Source organism: Ambystoma mexicanum, chromosome 1p (genome assembly GCF_040938575.1).
Source record: "Ambystoma mexicanum isolate Mex_15411 chromosome 1p, UKY_AmexF1_1, whole genome shotgun sequence".
In the NCBI taxonomy this organism is placed as follows: Eukaryota; Metazoa; Chordata; class Amphibia; order Caudata; family Ambystomatidae; genus Ambystoma; species Ambystoma mexicanum.
The window spans coordinates 238,862,294-238,880,436 of NC_090921.1; positions in this window are offsets into that span (position 1 = coordinate 238,862,294).

Consider the following 18,143-nt stretch of genomic DNA (forward strand, 5'->3'; position numbering starts at 1 on the left):
AGGATGTCCAATTCTGAGGCCCATGTTGTTTCAAATAGATGCATAAAGCCTCTGGTATTCCAAGAACCTATATTACATATATTGGTACTTCTCGGTTCCTGGCATTATGCCATCGGTTCAGTGTTTAAGGTTTTGGCCAACCAGGACCAATCATCGCATTTGTTTGCTGTGATGGCAGGATTTCTTTCATTGTCTCGTGTGGTTGATGAATTTACCATTCCATTAACTGTAATTCTTATCTGATCACACCCATGTGGAGAAGCTGCTGAGTCCCATATTCTCGGAGGACTAAACACTTGGCTTTCCTTTGGTTGATTCTCGGTGCTGTTCTCCAGATCTTGAGTAGATCTTTTGTTCACGTTATTCATTGGTCTACTGCGGGACTTTTCTTGGGAGTTAACAAGCAGAACACCACTTTCTGCGTTAGTTATGTCGAATCCTAGGGACATCAGTACAGGCGTCCAATAGTGCATCTGCTATGATCTTAGAATGCAAATGTAAAATCACAGCGTCAGTTTTCTTTTCATTCGGAAATTCCACAATTTTTAGGTCTTCAGAAGTTATCGCACGAAGACTGGGAATCAGCTGACACAGCCGCAGCACGTTAAATCGGTTTAGTATCAGGTCGTCAGAAGTTTCTATGCGTTCCAGTATTAGGCGGTGAGATGCTTGTCGCGTCTCTGTTTGGTGTGTTTTCTCCTTTATCATTGGTTTTTGAGGTTGTTTAGTAGATCGGTTCACCCGCTCTGTTTAATTTTTGTTTTTATCTGTAGGCATAGGCATTTTGAACCCAGTATTGCTCACTGTATGAGCCTTGATAGGTGCAACCTGTGTCGGGCGTGTAGAAGCTTGCAACACTTTAGCCACGGTAGATGGTTCAGTCCCGACCTGCGGGCCTAGAAATGGGCCCTTTGTACGGAATTTGGCATCAAGCATCCGTCTTTTTTCATCCAGGGTCACAAAGCGGGTACTCTGCAGAACATCATCTGTGTTTTGCACCGGGGTTGTTTTAATCAATTTGCAGATTCTAGACATTCCTTCAAACGCTTTCTCGTTAGTAGGCCTATGTTGACTAAGCTTCAAAAATGAGGTACAAGGGCTCTTGACTTCTTCCTGGGATGTAATGTCAGGCACGTCTGAATCAATGTAGGTAGGTGCAGCCGAGCCTAATTTGAGTCCATCTTGCGAAGATACCACAGACCTATCTCTGACGGTAAGTTCTTCCTCATCATACACAGATACATTCAGTAAATCGTCGGAACTATCACTAACACAATTTGATGTCTCTTTGAGAACTAATGGCATAGATTTTGTTGAGCTTACGACCATCTTATTTCTACTAGTGGTGTCTTTAGTGATGGCTCCATTGACGGTTACGTTGACTGTTTTGATGTTACGTAAAAATCTTCGAGCGTCGATTCCTCTTCTCGCCTTCCTTGCAGGTTGGTTTTTGGATTTTTTGAGTGAACCACCTGTGGTTTGTTTGTTGGGTGCGGGAGTGTTTTGTGCAGCACTTGGTTTCTTAAAGATGTCGTATATTGCAGATACATGATTTGCCCTTGAAGGTGAAAACATCGCTTGCGATTGTGAACAAGTCGAATCTTGATTAGGAGTCAGCTTAGAGGTTGATGCTTCGTGGGGATTTTGTAATGCCAGGTTCGTAACTGCTTGGCTCTCTTTTAGAGCAGTTGCAAATGGAGTACTAGGCTGGCATTCTTCTACCGCGGTGGTGGCAACCTGCGGATTTGTAGGCGGTCTCCTAAGTTTCTCCGTTGTCTCAGGTGACAAGGTAAGATCTATTGAATTTGCAATGACAATACAAGGCACAGTATACTCTGGGGTTTCCTTATTGCTTAAAGTAGGCTCTTTTTGCTCGTTAGCAGGCCCGCATAATATGTTGGCAGCAGTAGTGTTGTCGCTTCTATCTTCGTTCTCAGGTGGGTTAGTTAGTGTACATCTTTTGGTGCAACATGAGGATACTGACATGACTTGTGACTGATTCGCCTGTATTGCAGCATGGGGGGAGCCTACCCCCTGGTAGCCGTGTTCTTTTTTTTGCTGTTGAAAGATACTCAGCGCTTCTTTAGCTACTTCAGCTAAAAGTTTTTTGTCTAAATTTGCATTTTTGGCATGATCTGATAATGTTTCGAGCGCCCAATCTGTTTTTTTGTGTAACTCTTGTAACACTTCCTTACAGTGGAGGTTTTTGTTTCCCATGCTCTCCAATTTGTGATTCATGTCAGTAACCACCGTAGAGAGCTCTTTTATGTTGTCATTAAGATTCTCATACATTTTGATGAAAGGTGCAATGGAGATGGCCATAGAGGAGATTATAGTTGCTTATAGGTCCTTAGTGTACTGAAGAGTTCTGGGACTTACTGTATTTATGGAGTCAAGTGGTGGCATTCGCCTACCGCGGTGTGCCGATCGTCGAATCTTGGGGTATGGTCGTTCCATTATGGATGAATCCGTTGAACTTTGATCAGATAAGGAATCCGTTGTACAAGCGGTATCTTCATTAGCATTCCTTGGCGTTAAGACTGTAGCTGGTGACCCCATTGCGTTGCTAGGCTCTGTCGAACTTCTTTTAAGTTTCTTATTTTGCGAGCAGCTCAAACTGGCGGATATGCTCCCCCCAAGCCTCCTTCGTTTATGCAATGAGCTTGACCTCAGAGTGAGCAATATGGGTTGCGTGGTAGAGGAACACGCCCCCGAGCCAGAATGATTTCTTGCGGAGTCCTTTACAGCCAGGTTACCGTTTGTATTGTTTTTAACAGCTCTTTCTTTGTTTAAACGAGTAAGGTCCAGTAGCAGTTTGTTAGCTACCTCAAGTGAGTTTCTTCTTTCAGCTCCTATTATGGGTTTGGCATTGGCAGGGCTCGGTGTAAAAAGAGGCGAGGCGCCACTCAAGACATTATTCAGACCTAGATCAGTATCCCTCTCTTCAACTTGTCGTGCTGCAAGACACACGGGCACCTTGGTCCCACACATGACTTCACTAAAAAGTACATCTGGTTCTCCAAATGAAAAGGCCTCTTTGCTGTTGTGTGCTGCAGAGATGTCGGGGTTTCCAGGTGAGGCCAAGGCACTATAGAACCCGGATCGAGGTGACTCATGAATTATGTTTATCTGTCCATTAGCAGTTGGACTAATAGTTCCGGGAGGCTTGCGAGGAATCCCGGAACCCAACTGCGAGTCACTCGAAACGGCCACGGCGTCCAAAACGCAGACCCCGCCAGGTACACCTAGCTCTCTGCTCAAGCAGGGCTGCCGCAAGACAGCGCCCTTTGTAACAGGCAGAGACGATCCCTCCGCCCACCCAGCAAGATCTGCTTCACGCGGGGTGACCATTCCGACCCCGGGCGGCTCCAGGCATCCGGCGAGGGCGGGGACCTCCAAAGCAGCAACGGAGGCTTCGCCATTCATGTTGCCAACGTCGCCGCAGTCAGTAGCGTCAATACGCACATCGGACCCACAAGACCAGCCAGCCTCCTCGACACTCAACAAGGTAGCGGACAATAATGGATGTATACAGGTGACGGGGGTTTGAAGTGTCTCAAGGCGTTTGCAGATACAGTTACAGTTACTGTGTGTAGCACAGTGTTTATGCTGGGAAGCACTCACCTCTGGCATCGGTGCAGCCCGTGCAGATGAGCATAGTCTTGATGGTGATGTGGCTGCTGCCGCACTAGCCGCACCTCGAGCGTCATAAGACGGTGCGTGCACGGCAAGGTCCCAAGGGCTATCACCAGAAACAGTCTTTGCTGTCGCTCTTGGAGAGATCATTGTACACAAGGCTTTGTGGGGCCTGTGAACTACCTATCTGCAACTATTCCTACCTGAATACTTTCCCTCCTGAGCCCTCTCATCATTTACTGTGGGATGTTTTTACCCATGCATACAAGCCCTACCATAAAACTGTGCAGTAATGGCATGGAAAACATCATGATGGCCAGAACTCCCCAGAGAGTGCACAGGGAAAACATGAAGAATAGGCTGCCACCCATTTTTGCCTATGTTGTGAGCACAGGAGGGCACTGCCTAAAACCACCATTGGGCTACACACACAGTAGCCTGAAACCATTGGGAATGGCAATGCTGATTGCCAAAAAAGCAACTCAGATCTGTGGGGAATTCATTTTCTTAATCCCAAAAATGGTTGCATTACCAGTACTCACCACTATCAGAAAGCCGGCGTTTTAAAACCACCAGACTTTTGTGTAAAACTGCACCAATGAAACAAAGCCAGACCAAGGAAAGACTTGCTAAGAGGTGGAAGAATGTAAAACCATAATCTGAAATGACTTGAAGGAAGTAATTATTTAATGTATAGGTACAAATTGTCAGTTTGATTTGAATGTAGAAATCTGGGAACAAAAAGTGACATTTAGCTGAAACCTGGCTTAGTGAAACTGGATTCTGCCTGACAACTACCACCGACAGGAGAAACCTGTTCAGCCACTCTTCCCAGGCCTAGTTGCATCCTGCCGCCCCTTGCCAAAAGGAGTTGTCACCTCTCTGATTAGATTAGGGGTGGAGCACCTGGGAACTGGAAGGAACAGAACAATGCAACTCCCTTGACTCAGGCAAATGTTATATTGGGGGCGTCGTAAAGTGGCTTCCTCTTAGGGGAAACTGGGAGGGGCAGTGCCTCTGCTAGCAGCTGAGCTTGGGGGAAGTGGATAAACCAGTTATTCCACCCTGTGATGTGGGAAGCCACACCCCTTTTTGACCAGGGCATAATTTTAAAAAGATAGATAACTCATAGTGCGGACTTGTCAGAATGATATAAGTAATATCATTATTTTTGTGATTTTCCTGTGAACATTTTGAGAGGCGTTAGGACCCTGTGGTGTATTCTGGGGGGTTGCTAGCGGAAAATAGGGGCTTACTCCAACTGTCTGCATGTTAAAAATCTGACACTTCATCAATTAATGTCCATACTCCTTGCGCGCATGTGTGTTATTTTGGGTAAATGTCCGATATTGCAAAACCAGTTAAAAAGCGCAAAATGTTGTCATTTTTGAATGCAAGCCCCCAGGAAGATCAGAGGCAGACAAGCATGGACCATAAGGAATATATAATGTGCACATGTAATTTCAACAAATTGTATATCTGGGAAAGATGTATTTGAATCAAATATAGATTTGTGGGCAAACTGACCAGGGGAGGATCCTCTGACCCATAAACAGACCTCATCATGATGACAATCCATTATCTTCCCCCAATCATGGGAGAGGGGAGAATTGAGCCAATGACAAGTAGAGAGGGGCAGGCTTAGCTAGGCCCGGGCACACACCCATTTTCAAAACACATAAAAAGAGACTGCTGGGACAGATGGAGACATTCAATTCCATTTGCTGCGGAGCATGCTGACCGACGACTTCACATCCAGAGATCCAGACTTCAAATCCATCAATCTTCAAAGACCAGCACTTTACTTCAGAACTTAAAGCAAGGGCCTAAACCCACAAAATGAGAACTCTTCTCAGCAGGCCTCAGCAACCTTAAAATCATTTGCAAACTATTCCACAGCCGGGCGAGCTGTTTGAATTCTTTTGCCAAGAACAATTGCCAGAGACCAGACCAGAGATCCAGAGTGACCCAGACCGCTGTGAGCAGAACCAGAGAGCTGACCCAGATCACTGTGAAGTGCCGAGACCAGCACCGGAGTCCAGTCCAAAACCTGACCAGATCCGTGGCAAGGCCTATTTCAAATTTATATTGTGAGTACCTAGCAGAACTGTGCAGAACCAATCTCTTAGTTAAAATAATCTAATCCAAACTATTTTAACCTAAGTAGAACAGCCTCCTAGAAATTGTGTCATCTGTCATTTGTAAAGCTGCACAACTGTCACCTGTCAATTCTGAAGCTGCAAGCTGTCACCTGTCATTTTGAGTTTCCGAAAAACTACCTTTATTTAATCGTCCGTGTCTCTGGAACCGTTTGGGCTAGGAACGAAATTTAAAGAATCTAAGCTTTCCAACGAACCTAAAACCGACTTGCTACTCATTATACTTTTGCCTTAATCACGATTCACGCACTCGCAAATTTTGCCGCGATTTGCGATTTGGCCTGATTTCTTTACATGTAAAAAGATAGCAGCTTTTTGCTTTCCTTGCTAAAAATGTGTTTGCCTCTTAATAACCATCCCTGAATCATTGCTAAAGTGAGCCTGAGCTCATCCCAAGTATCTCTCACTCACCCTGAACCTCCTTAAGGCAATTAAAAACATTTTCAGCATATTTCTCACTTCACTGCACCACATTCAAAGCACTTGGGCCTGTGTTTTAAAACTCATACCTGTTTTCTCTAAGCTTGCTGGGGTGGGAATTTAATTTCGTATTGTATTTGATTGCATTCCTGAGAACTGTGTGTGTTACTTCCATCTCCTTGCATTGCATATAAGGGGGGGGTTTAATTGCCACCAGGGGAAAAGTGAACATATGATTATGATATCTTGTGAAACCATATCAGTTAGTTTCTGTACTGCATTTTCATTCAACATTGCATCCATTTGAAACCATAAAAGTATTTTCGCTGCCTTATCCATCCTACACCAACTCCTCATTGATTATAAAGAAGTGTCAGTTTACCCATTGTTGATTAACATTATATTTATAAGGGCGATATCGATTATTAATGTATTATTAAAGCGTGGTATCTATATTTTGTTTTATTTCTCAAATAAACCTTTTAAACTTGCAAAACAGAACTATTTCTTGGCTCAGTGGGGTCAGGGGGATTCTAAGAGAGGGGTGTTATATAGGGGTAATCATCCAGAACTCATGAACTGGACATTAAGATATATCAATAAGGGTTTCCATTCAGTATCCCAGACTAGGCACTGACTTAGCTGTAGTGTTAATTGAATATCGCTTACAAAAGTGGGGCTCGTCCGGGATATTCTGGGTTAGATCTATCACTTGTGCAGATTAATACAGTGTGCTAACTGACGGGAGACATACATCCGGTCGGATCACCACGCTGTGTTACGCTGTAAGGCACTCCTCAAAGGAACACTCTAAGGAAACGGTCTGTTTTGCAACATAAAATACAAACTTCTGTAAGTCAGGAAGGAACTCAAATTCCAGAATAACGACCGTGGTAGACATGAAAATAGTGAGGGAGCACCTCTTACATAAGCTATGTGTGAGAGGTGAGTGGACTCATCGGGACCAGGCGGTCTGGTTGCAGGCAATCGCGCAACAGGTCACTGAAACAGGGTCAGATATCTGGAGAGATCAGGGTCCCCTACATGTGGCCCTGAGTGAACTATATATGGCCCCTAAGGCAAAAGAGGAACACAATAAGATTGACAGGATAGCGGCATATTTGTATCTATATATGTGAGCCATGCAGGACAAATGTGCTGAAGGCCAAGATCTGGCAAATAGGCAACAGATGGTGTTAGAAAAGGCCCAAACTGACCTGGTCTCTTCTGAGCAGAGGCTGCAGAGGAGCCAGGAGTCAGAAAATGATAGCAGACAGTACATCACTAAAATAAAGGGGGATATGGATATGCTGCAACAGGAAAAGGCTGACCAGGATACCAGATTTCTGGCCTTGCAGAAGGAGTACCAAGAAGGTTTGGACTCCCTACTGCAGAGCCAGAAAAAGCTGGAGCAACAATTAGATTTCAATAGGGCATGTGCTGAGCAGGTAGTCACCCTGCAAAGCCACCTAGATAGGGAAAAAGAGGAAAGCAATACATTGATTCTGAAGGCTCTTAGTCAGGAAAGGGGTACCTTAGGCCAGGAAGTCTGACACTTAAAAAGGAAAATGGAAGAAAATCACCTAGCCCTCCAGGGACTGGGTGACCTCCAAAAAGAACACCAGAACTTGTTAGAGCACACCAGGAGGGTGGAGGAGGCTCTGGCAAGAAAGGAGCAGGCCAGTAGGGATGGGATGGGACTGAGGAGGTAACCCTCCTGCAGCAAAGACTGGCCCAGTAATCCAGGACCAATCAGGAGGCACAGAGAGAAAATGAGGCTCTCTGTCAGCACAATGACAGGCTCCAGCAATCAGGAGAGACTGATTGAGTTTAGTAAGGCCTTAACTGAGGAACTGAAAGCGCAGGCTCTTGCATTGCAACAGGAAGCAGGGGCGGATAGAGATGAGGTTCGCTGGGAAAGAGAAACTCCTGAGCATAACCTCAGGAGCCCTAGTGCCAGAGGCCTTCATCTCTCCCAGTCCCTGGACTCTGCCACCCCCATTGTCCCTCGCGCACATGTGCCCAGGTCCACGGTGATGGCAGATTACTATCCAGCTAGAAGTATGGGGCTCATAGGCCAGTACCTCCCAGGAATGGATGGGCGGGCATCCGGGTATGGGCACCCAAGCACAGTGCAATTTAGTGGGGAACCCCAGGAGAGTAGGCCCATTAAGGGCATCCTGAAAACCTCTGCCCAGTTAGGTCAGTGGGGGGGGATACCCAGCAAATCCTGGTAGCAAGGAGGGATCTGAAGACTCCTCTGAACGTCACAGGACACAGGAGACCAGGTCCCCACATTCTGCCAGCCATTCCCAGGCTTGCAGAATCCCGGAAAACCTGGAAGATCAGACGGGCACCTCTGGGAGCAGCGCTTCTGAGTCGGAGGATGAATGGACCAGGGTTACCCGAACCAAAAAGGCCAATAAGGCAAAAAGGGCCTTGCTTAAGGACCCATTGAAACAAATAAAGGCAATAAGGAGAATTGAAATGAAATGATGGTGACTTTCCTTTTGAAGGACAGCCAAAGCTGTATTCAATATGTAAAGTGGACCTTCTCACCAGAATACTCCAGTTTCTTTGCGGGGCTGGAGGATCAAAACAATTCAAGGTGGTCCACATACAGGGCAGCCATCTTGAAACATTTTTCTGTGCACAGAAATCCTCAAGAGGCTCGCAAGGCAGCCTACAATTTGCAATGTGAGGAGGATCAGTCCCCACAAGAGTTTGTGCAAGAATTAAAGCGTGCTTTTGCGCAGACCACCAGAAGGGAGCGCACGGATAGCAGAGAATTTATCAATACGCTTTTCCATGCCTTACCCAAATACATAATGGTCCAGCTCGTGAGAGATTTTCATGAGAAAAGATCTTTAGACTGGGTCATTGAACAGGCTACCCGGATCTATGAGGTGCAGAAGCCTATCGAAAAAAATAAACTAACGCGCCGAAAAACCCCAAAGCCAACAGCACCCCTGCTGTTGCCACAGTGGCAGAGGTAAAGGTTGCCCCCGTTTTAGATTTGGAGATCGGGGGGCCTAAAAACCTGCCTGCACCAAATAATTCACAGCCCAGAAGGCCCTCGGGCCAGTCACAGACAGGGCGTCGAGGAGGAAGTCCCACAAATGGGGTCCCCCGCTCCCCTGACTATGTAAGTCCCCGCTACAAGGGAAACCGACCAATCCTGGGTTATGTGTGGACTCCTCCAGCCCAAGGGGGGGATCCAGCCAAGCACCTAACCCAGGGAACTTCCCTCCCAACTTCCCACAGGAGGGCAGAAATTCTCCAAATCCTGGGCAGAACTTTTTCCCCAGGTATCCACCCAATTTCCAGCCCCAAAATCATCCTTCTTTCCTCAATTCCCTGAGCCCAGACAACCTAATCCGGGAGAGGGGAGGCCAAGGGTGGAGGGGTACCAAAATCTTCCCAACCAGGGATACTACCAGAGAAGGGATAGCTACCCTTCCCGGGATCAGCCCAGGGGAGAAAATAGAGCCCCGTATCAGCCTGAGCGGGTTTCACAACTTGAGCGCCAGGTCCAGAATATGGCACAGGATCTGGGTCACATACTGAGGGCTCAACAGAACCCTCAGATGAGCATGCCACCGCAGAATGCCCCAAACTCTGGACCTGGTGCTCCAGAACAATGACGGGGGCAGCACCCCGATAACCCACCGGTTCCCAGGGAGGAGGCACAAGGGGAAGGGGGGTGTAAAACCTTGGAGGAAGCTTCCTCCCCAACTTGTAAACAGCCCCTGGAAAACCAGGAACCGGAAACAAAATCTCCTGCCCCTGAAAGCCTGCCTCCCAAGGAGCAGAGGGGGGGTAGGAGAAACAAAGGACCCAAACAGACCCACTTTGTGGAGGAGGTACAGGTCTTCCCATTTGAGAGAGAGGGATCCTCAGAAGATCCTGGGAAAAGGATCTTCTCCTTCAGAGATGGGGGAACTCCTCCCAAGGAAAAATGGGTCCCAAGGGATGCCAATTCAGACTGGGGAGATATGGAGACTGAGCTACCGCCGCCCACCATCTCATCCCAGAACCCACAATACCGAAATCCCCTGGTTCAAACCCATCCTGGTGACTGCCTCCAAAAAGGGGGGGGTGGCCCAGGACCGGAACCAGGGGAACCCACAATGGCTCTGATTTCCAGTTGCCAACTTTTTCTTTCAGATTCCCAAGACGCTCCACAGAATTCTGCCCAAATCTCTTCGCTAGCAATGTCCGAAACCAGAAAGTTATCCCACCAGTTGTCCAAAAATGTGCATTATCTGTGCCCCCTTGAGGAGAAGGAGGGAAGATATTATGCCCCGGTACAAGTACAGGGGCAAGGGACAATGTTGGCACTGGTGGACACTGGATCCCAAGCTACCCTTCTGTCCAAAAGGGCCTTGGAGGAACTAAATGCAGGAAGGGGGGAGAATTACCGAATTCCTCTCACCTCTCTTCCTGGACAACTGCAGAACTTTGACGGGAAGGAAACTCCCGTTGAAGGGACTGCAGACTTGGACATTAAAATTGGGCGACACAAGGTGAAACACCCGGTCATAGTAGTGACTCCAGAGGGCACCCCTTGTTTGCTAGGGAATGACCTCCTGAGAAGGTTGTCACCCCTAATAGATTGCGTAAACAAGGTCCTCTGGACCCAGACTAGCCGACCAATAAAATTAAAACAGAGTGTCAACCATGTTAGTTTAAACGGCACTTGCCACATGGTTGAACAAAAATCTGACCAAGTAGAATTTCACTTCCAGAACAACCAAATTCCAGACGTGACAGTAATAGCAGTAGGACAACAGACTGGTGATGGGGGGGTCCTCTCTATTTCTGAAAATCAACCTTCCTTCCAGTTTAAGGTGGTATTCCACACTGGAAGGAAACAGCCTGAAATTCTTTACTAATCCACAATCAGAAAATCCCACTCCTATAGTCCAGAAAGATGTGAAATCAGCTCAGAGCCTCGCTGATATTCAGCAAATTGGAGAGCAGTTGTTCATCCCTGTTCAGTTAAATGATGGGAAGGACTCTGTTCTTGCTCGAGTGTGTGTGAACAACGGTAAGAGCTTCATCAGCGAAGCCATGTTCCGGCAACTCCCAAAAGATCCAGCCATTCCCACATTCAAACTGATAGACAAATGGGAAATGGACCTGGAAGCACCTAATTCCAAACATCTCCTGCCAAGCAGGTGTATGCTCAAAATCTCCATTGGCAACAAGAGCATAGTTCATAATTGTTGGGTCGTGCGAGACGTCACTGCCGCCTTTTACTTAGGCAGTGACATTCTCAATCGCTTTGCCATTAGTTTGGACCTAATAAACTTCAAAGCTTGGTCCCGATTAGCGGATAATCCCATGGGCTTTGATGATTCAGAAAAAGCATTTAGGTCAGCTCAATTGCTACCTTATGCAGTTGAAATTCAGATTAAAGAGGAAGTCACCATCCCAGAAAGGACCCGACAATTCTCCCTGGGAGTGAAAGCTAAAAGAGGACAAAAATTGAAAAACCCTGATGCTTATATTCATCTAAATGCTTCTCTCCAACAGCAAGGGTTGGGGGTAAACCCAACACCATTAGTCAACATAGAACATGACACCATTCCAATAGAGGTGGATAACAGCGACTTAAAGAGTATTACTCTAGCCGCAGGCACCATTATTGGAATGGCGGTTGATGACCGACATTTCTCCATTGATTTAGGAAATGAACTGTTAGGACCGATCCCCAAGGACTGTTTTGACAGTGACAGTGAGGACAATACAACACCAGACAGGATTTTCACCCGGCATGGGGGGAACTTCCTGGTGTACACTTCTTGCCCTTATGGTAAGGAAGAAGTGACTTGTGACTTCAGGAGGGATGAGGTGATTTTCCAGGTCCATGAGAGCTGCCTTTCCCACCTGAAGCCTCCAGTCCAAATCAGCACTCTGACCAGGGACTTCTCCACCCAGCTGGAGGAGGCCGCTGAGATAGCCAAACCAGAAGTCCTTCCAGGCTTCAGGCAGATGGTGGAAGAGAGAGTCAACCTAGCTGGTGACTCTGGAACAGAAGCAAACGTTGAAACAAGTTTTCTTGGATTTCCAAGATCTCTTCGCGGTAGACTCATATGACTGTGGTCGCACCGACATCCATACCACAACAATTCCCACGGACCCTGGAATGACTCCAGTGTTTGTGAAGCAATATCGCTTGCCTCTCGCATCCATGGAGTCCCTTACTGAAATAATTAAGAACCTTGACTCCCGGGCAATAATTCGTCCAGTCCACAGCACTTTCAATAATCCGGTGCTGGGAATATTGAAGCCAAAGGCCAGTGGAGACTCTGCGCCGACCTTAGGGAGCTCAACAAACGGGTCCATACTTCCCGATGGCCTCTGCCCTACATTGACCAAGGGCTGGCCCAGATTCAAGGGTCGCAGGTATTCACAGCAATAGACCTGACCAATGGATACTGGACCATGCCTGTCAGTAGGGAGGACCAATACAAACTGGCTTTTACCTTTGGGGGCCAGCAGTACACATGGACCCGGACTCCCTTCGGATACCTCAACTTCGGCAATGAATTCAACATTTTCCTACATAAGGCCACGCCCGACCTGGGTGCGAGGGGTAACCTGGCTTATGTAGATGATGTCCTCATAAAAAGTTCATCTGTGGAGGAACACATAGCTGAGATCCGTTATGTTCTGACACAGTTGAGGCCCGCCGGAGCAAAACTTTCCTTTCAGGAAGCACAGTGGTGTAGAACCCGTTTTAATTTCTTGGGGCATGAGATTACTCCTCAGGGTCTCTGTCCCCAAGAAAAGAAAGTTGAAGCACTCCAGAAACTGAAAGACCCCACAACTCTGCGGGAACTAAGGAGCCTCCTTGGACTGACTAATTACAGCAGAAAGTTCATTGAAGGCTACGCAGAGATCACTAGACCCCTGATTCATCTCTTGAAGGGGGGGTCAAGTGGGAATGGAGTCCAGAACAATCCGAGGCGGTAAGACAACTCAAAAGAAGCCTCTCACAAGCGCCTTGCCTAGCTTACCCCGTCAGAAACAAGGAGTTCTTCCTGGAGACGGGGGTCTCTAATACGTGCTTGATGGCAGTATTATACCAAAAGCATGACAAGGTCAATAAAGTAATCTCCTATGCGAGCAAAACTTTATCCTCTGTGGAGGAAAAATTCAACGATTGTGAGAAGGCACTCCTGGCAACGGTGTGGGCATTGAAGAATTACCGCCCGTTTATCCAGGGGGAACACATCATAGTGGAGACTCCACACCAGCCTCTGCAATATCTCCAAAGTGACAGAATCCGGGCCGGAAATGTGAGTAATTCCCGAATTACTTCCTGGATTCGGTCAATGCAAGGCTTTCCTGTGGAGGTCAGATATGGCCAAAACAAGAATAGTCTCCTCGCGCAGGGTCTGGCTGACTTGCATGATTGTGCCAGGGAAAACTGTCTCGAGGACGAAAGTCTAAAAATCAAGGACAACATGGAGGCATACCTTAATTCCCCACACAAAGTCTTTGAAGAAGACAAGTGTGAGGGAATGCCCACTGTCTATGTGGATGGATGCTCTTACCATGTTGACAACAACGGGGAGAAAGAACTGGTGGCTGGCATAGGGAATGCATGGGTGAAGGAGTTCCCAGAACCCTCTGCTGGATCCAAAATTGGTCCCCGAAGTAGTCAGGTGGCAGAATTGATGGCTGTGCATCAGGCCATCCTCACTGCTGTCCAGCATCAACTCCACAAACTGGTCATAATCACAGATTCGGATTATGTACGGAACGGGTTCGTGGAGCACCTGGTCAACTGGAAAACCAGAGGCATGTTATGCGCTAATAACAAACCCCTGAAAAATGGGACGTTAATCCAAAATATTGATGATCTGATCACATCAAATGGGATGACCATCTACTGGAAAAAGATCAAGGGTCATTCCAAAGTAGAGGGACCAGACAAAACTGGAAAAGACTTAGCTGATCAGCTGGCCAAAACCGGGGCCATCCAAGGGGATCTAATAGAAATAGATTCCCTGTTGGGGGAAATCCAGGTCACTGCTATCACTAGGTCCCAGACAAATGCTCACAATGATCTTTCAACTGCACAATGGAGTAAGGAGACCCCTGATGCTGATTTAATTACAGCTCAGAAGGGGGATCCAATTATTGGTAAGTTTTACCAACACCTTGAGGACCCTGAGAACTTTCCCCTGACGGATACCGATTACATTGGGAAAGAGGACCTAAGAGTGTTGATGAAATGTCCAAAAATGTTCCGAATCCAAGACGGTTTGCTGGTAAGGAAATCCAAAGCTGGCCACGATCAGTGGGTGGTTCCTACCTCATTCCGAAGCCTGATGTTAAGTCACGCCCATGATGCGGACACCGCTGGTCATAGGGGGTTTCACACAACACTGGAAATCTTAAGAGAGGTTGCATACTGGCCACACATGGGGCAGGACCTCGACCAATACTTGAAGGGGTGTCTTGTGTGTGCACAATTTCAGCCATCATCCCTCACACACCGTGCACCCCTCCAAAAGAGGGGGATGACACTGCCATGGTCAGATTTGCAAATCGACTTTGTAGGCCCTGTTATTCGCTCGTCTAGAGGAAACAAGTACATGTTGACCGTTACATGCTTGTTTACCAAGTGGGTTGAATGTCTCCCAGCCCCAAACTGCAAGGCAGAAACAGCAGCTGCCCTGATGATTAACCACATCTTTTCCCGTTTTGGTCTACCTCAAAGGATTGAGTCAGACAGGGGTAGCCACTTCACCAGTGAAGTAATGACAAAGATGTGGGATATACGGATAGCAGAGAATTTATCAATACGTTTTTCCATGCCTTACCCAAATACATAATGGTCCAGCTCGTGAGAGATTTTCATGAGAAAAGATCTTTAGACTGGGTCATTGAACAGGCTACCCGGATCTATGAGGTGCAGAAGCCTATCGAAAAAAATAAACTAACGCGCCGAAAAACCCCAAAGCCAACAGCACCCCTGCTGTTGCCACAGTGGCAGAGGTAAAGGTTGCCCCCGTTTTAGATTTGGAGATCGGGGGGCCTAAAAACCTGCCTGCACCAAATAATTCACAGCCCAGAAGGCCCTCGGGCCAGTCACAGACAGGGCGTCGAGGAGGAAGTCCCACAAATGGGGTCCCCCGCTCCCCTGACTATGTAAGTCCCCGCTACAAGGGAAACCGACCAATCCTGGGTTATGTGTGGACTCCTCCAGCCCAAGGGGGGGATCCAGCCAAGCACCTAACCCAGGGAACTTCCCTCCCAACTTCCCACAGGAGGGCAGAAATTCTCCAAATCCTGGGCAGAACTTTTTCCCCAGGTATCCACCCAATTTCCAGCCCCAAAATCATCCATCCTTCTTTCCTCAATTCCCTGAGCCCAGACAACCTAATCCGGGAGAGGGGAGGCCAAGGGTGGAGGGGTACCAAAATCTTCCCAACCAGGGATACTACCAGAGAAGGGATAGCTACCCTTCTCGGGATCAGCCCAGGGGAGAAAATAGAGCCCCGTATCAGCCTGAGCGGGTTTCACAACTTGAGCGCCAGGTCCAGAATATGGCACAGGATCTGGGTCACATACTGAGGGCTCAACAGAACCCTCAGATGAGCATGCCACCGCAGAATGCCCCAAACTCTGGACCTGGTGCTCCAGAACAATGACGGGGGCAGCACCCCGATAACCCACCGGTTCCCAGGGAGGAGGCACAAGGGGAAGGGGGGTGTAAAACCTTGGAGGAAGCTTCCTCCCCAACTTGTAAACAGCCCCTGGAAAACCAGGAACCGGAAACAAAATCTCCTGCCCCTGAAAGCCTGCCTCCCAAGGAGCAGAGGGGGGGTAGGAGAAACAAAGGACCCAAACAGACCCACTTTGTGGAGGAGGTACAGGTCTTCCCATTTGAGAGAGAGGGATCCTCAGAAGATCCTGGGAAAAGGATCTTCTCCTTCAGAGATGGGGGAACTCCTCCCAAGGAAAAATGGGTCCCAAGGGATGCCAATTCAGACTGGGGAGATATGGAGACTGAGCTACCGCCGCCCATCATCTCATCCCAGAACCCACAATACCGAAATCCCCTGGTTCAAACCCATCCTGGTGACTGCCTCCAAAAAGGGGGGGGTGGCCCAGGACCGGAACCAGGGGAACCCACAATGGCTCTGATTTCCAGTTGCCAACTTTTTCTTTCAGATTCCCAAGACGCTCCACAGAATTCTGCCCAAATCTCTTCGCTAGCAATGTCCGAAACCAGAAAGTTATCCCACCAGTTGTCCAAAAATGTGCATTATCTGTGCCCCCTTGAGGAGAAGGAGGGAAGATATTATGCCCCGGTACAAGTACAGGGGCAAGGGACAATGTTGGCACTGGTGGACACTGGATCCCAAGCTACCCTTCTGTCCAAAAGGGCCTTGGAGGAACTAAATGCAGGAAGGGGGGAGAATTACCGAATTCCTCTCACCTCTCTTCCTGGACAACTGCAGAACTTTGACGGGAAGGAAACTCCCGTTGAAGGGACTGCAGACTTGGACATTAAAATTGGGCGACACAAGGTGAAACACCCGGTCATAGTAGTGACTCCAGAGGGCACCCCTTGTTTGCTAGGGAATGACCTCCTGAGAAGGTTGTCACCTCTAATAGATTGCGTAAACAAGGTCCTCTGGACCCAGACTAGCCGACCAATAAAATTAAAACAGAGTGTCAACCATGTTAGTTTAAACGGCACTTGCCACATGGTTGAACAAAAATCTGACCAAGTAGAATTTCACTTCCAGAACAACCAAATTCCAGACGTGACAGTAATAGCAGTAGGACAACAGACTGGTGATGGGGGGGTCCTCTCTATTTCTGAAAATCAACCTTCCTTCCAGTTTAAGGTGGTATTCCACACTGGAAGGAAACAGCCTGAAATTCTTTACTAATCCACAATCAGAAAATCCCACTCCTATAGTCCAGAAAGATGTGAAATCAGCTCAGAGCCTCGCTGATATTCAGCAAATTGGAGAGCAGTTGTTCATCCCTGTTCAGTTAAATGATGGGAAGGACTCTGTTCTTGCTCGAGTGTGTGTGAACAACGGTAAGAGCTTCATCAGCGAAGCCATGTTCCGGCAACTCCCAAAAGATCCAGCCATTCCCACATTCAAACTGATAGACAAATGGCAAATGGACCTGGAAGCACCTAATTCCAAACATCTCCTGCCAAGCAGGTGTATGCTTAAAATCTCCATTGGCAACAAGAGCATGGTTCATAATTGTTGGGTCGTGCGAGACGTCACTGCCGCCTTTTACTTAGGCAGTGACATTCTCAATCGCTTTGCCATTAGTTTGGACCTAATAAACTTCAAAGCTTGGTCCCGATTAGCGGATAATCCCATGGGCTTTGATGATTCAGAAAAAGCATTTAGGTCAGCTCAATTGCTACCTTATGCAGTTGAAATTCAGATTAAAGAGGAAGTCACCATCCCAGAAAGGACCCGACAATTCTCCCTGGGAGTGAAAGCTAAAAGAGGACAAAAATTGAAAAACCCTGATGCTTATATTCATCTAAATGCTTCTCTCCAACAGCAAGGGTTGGGGGTAAACCCAACACCATTAGTCAACATAGAACATGACACCATTCCAATAGAGGTGGATAACAGCGACTTAAAGAGTATTACTCTAGCCGCAGGCACCATTATTGGAATGGCGGTTGATGACCGACATTTCTCCATTGATTTAGGAAATGAACTGTTAGGACCGATCCCCAAGGACTGTTTTGACAGTGACAGTGAGGACAATACAACACCAGACAGGATTTTCACCCGGCATGGGGGGAACTTCCTGGTGTACACTTCTTGCCCTTATGGTAAGGAAGAAGTGACTCGTGACTTCAGGAGGGATGAGGTGATTTTCCAGGTCCATGAGAGCTGCCTTTCCCACCTGAAGCCT